At 47.7% G+C, this 2,695-nt stretch overlaps 1 protein-coding gene across 2 annotated transcripts in view; it reads left to right on the top strand.

Moving 5' to 3' along the window:
- The window catches only part of MUC4 (mucin 4, cell surface associated), a 20,781-nt gene that overhangs the window by 2,307 nt on the left and 15,779 nt on the right, over nucleotides 1-2,695 (top strand). The gene's annotated exons all lie outside the window — the stretch shown is intronic.

The following is a 2,695-nucleotide window of genomic DNA, read 5'->3' as shown; positions in this document are numbered from 1 at the left end:
TTCCCTACCTGCTTCCCTCCCTCTCCACCCTTTTCCCCTCCTGTAGTAGAGCTGTCAAAGGGAGCTGGAAGATGGACGCTGAATGGCCAAGAAATGCAGAATGTGGATCCCGGGTGCCGAGGACCTGGGGAGGGGCTGGGAAATGCAACTGGAGGACACACGGCTCTTGGGCCCTGGAAGAAGTCCCGAGGGGGTGGGAGGTGTGGAAGGGTGTCTGTGGGGCTCTCATCCAGACCTCTGCCTGTCTCAGTGGCCAGTCCCGAAGGATGCAGGACTGAGGGAGTGCTGGGCAGGTGCCCATTTCTCATGCTTTTGGCCCTTTTAGGAGGGCTGACAATCGGTGCTCAGAAAGGAGGCCCCTTCTTTTGCCTTGATGTGCCTCAGGGTGGGGAGCTGACACTTGATTTCCCTCCTCTCATCCTACTGTTTCCTCTGCACCCCCCAAATCTGCTGCCTGATCTCCTCATTCTCCACATCTTTCATGATCCCTGCTGCTCCTCCCGGTCCATTTTCTAAGGGAGTCCTGTTTAGCCCCCTGCACCAGAGATTGGCAGCTGTTTTGCATGGCTCGGCTCTTACTGGGAACAACGGGAGGTGCCGGTGGACGTAGGGAAGTGGTGGCCGTATAGTTTGCTTCTGTCCCTTTTGTAGTAGTAGGGCCTTTGTACACGCCACGTTTTTACCCTTCCTTGTGTGGCGTGACTGTAGATATGGCCTTCATTTTTAATGGGACAAATGGAGGAATGGTTGGCAGATAACTCATGTTTTAATGAGACAAGTAAAGTTAAAAAGCCACCTTGAGATCCCTAGAGCTGGCAACTCAGTGGTGTTTCCCATCTTAGCAGCTGGACACGTGTCCCTGCTGCCGTGGGTGGATCTAGGGTTTTGAAACAGGGGGTGCAGGTAGAGTGATGCCTCATCACATATAACACAACACACAGTTTTCTGCAGTTAAAGACAAGCTACAAGCTCTACTAATACGCTAAGGGCCTCGCGCTGTATTATTCAGTTTAAGATCAATGCAAAAACAAATACAACTATAGGAACGTGCACTCAGTTTCCAGATTTTATATGGGCTGGACTCGATGATCCTTCGGGGTCATTGGACTCGTTGGGGGCTGGACTCAATGATCCTTCAGGGTCCCTTCCAGCCCGAATGTCTATGAATGAATGTCTATGAAATATATAAAGTAGGTTTGGGTAGTTGACTGATCAAATAAAGTTCAGTCAGTTGACTAGTCATATATCAATAAAAAATGGCCAGTAGCTCCAAATAATACACAGAAAAAGCACAAATTTTCCATTAAGAAATGTACCATAAACCCCATATTTCTGTCAAGTAAACTACAAGAAATGTCTTTCTTTCTTTTTTTTTTTTTTTTTGGTGGTAAAATTGCTTTAATCTTTGAATGGTCAAAAATATGCAGTCAATTGACTGGTCAGTTGGCCATATTTGACTGGTTAATTGACCGGCTTACCAACCCTAATATTAAGTTTAAAAAACATAAACTAGACAAAAATAGCCAAAAGAGGATTTTATTAGTCCCATAGGCATTACAGTTATGCTAATTTCCTATTCAGATTTTAAAATCAAAATCCAGTCTTCTTGAGCATCTTGACAGTGCACCCAACACTTCGCTCTCAGTCGTGTTCACCCCTGAGTTAGTAGGAGTTAATAGGACCACGCTTGATTTAAGGTTTGTAGCTAGAGCTAAACGCAGCCTGCAGGGCTGTGAAATACAAGAGAGAGATTACTATGAACGGCTAAGGGATAGTAAAACTGCAGAAGAAAGGATAAGTTGAGTCAAGGCAGACGAGGTCCCTTGGGTAAAATGATATTTTTTATTAGACCAACTTAAATAGTTGGAAAAATTCTTCTTTGCAAGCTTAAAGGAACATCAGGACCATTACAAAGGAGAGAGGGGTGTTAACACCTGTGGAGTGAAGAGAGATTAGCAAGGATCCCTGCTATTCCCCCATCCTGATATCCACTCCAGTCTGGACACAGTCTGCTGAGCTATTTCTCCCCTGTGTCCGCTTTTGCTGCCTGACTGTTGTGTGCAAGAGGGGCTCTGTGCCTGGCAGCCTGCATATTGCATATTGATCTAAGAGGCAGTGGGGCTGAAGGGTCTGGACATGTCCTCTGCAGAGTTTATGCAAAGATGATCATCTCTATGCGAATGAGGGAATAATTAGTTCATCCATTGGGATGTCTTGTCACATGCGTGCACCCCCCAGGGGTCTGGATCCTCTGCGTGGCTGGCTACAGCTAAGTCACGGGTCACTTTATGCCAGTCTGGATAGAGCAGTCTAAGCAACCAGGACCTCAGCAGAGCATCCCTGCTGGAAAGCACCGCAGTCCTGGATGAACTGCTGCAGGATGTCAAGACACTGAATGAGTGGAGGCCTCAGGTCCTGTAACATCATCTCCCTGTTCCCCTGCCCCCGAATCGACACTAAAGTCAACCAGAAGTTCAAAGCACGACATACAGACTCTTGCAGGGATCACAAATCCCCCAGGACAGCTTTCCTCCACCTTTTGCTCCCTTTGACTTAGCTCAGGGGAGGACTTGGCCACAGCTGCCCTGCTGGGATCCTCCGGTGGGGAGGGAACCAGAAATCAGTGTAGAACTGGCCCAGCCAGCTCTTCAGCCTGCTTCTCAGCCTCTTGAGGTGGGTTAAGATTGGGTGTAGG

Source organism: Alligator sinensis, unplaced genomic scaffold (genome assembly GCF_000455745.1).
Source record: "Alligator sinensis unplaced genomic scaffold, ASM45574v1 scaffold301_1, whole genome shotgun sequence".
In the NCBI taxonomy this organism is placed as follows: domain Eukaryota; kingdom Metazoa; phylum Chordata; order Crocodylia; family Alligatoridae; genus Alligator; species Alligator sinensis.
Note: the sequence above shows the minus strand (reverse complement) of the source record. Positions and strands in the feature narration are given on the sequence as shown.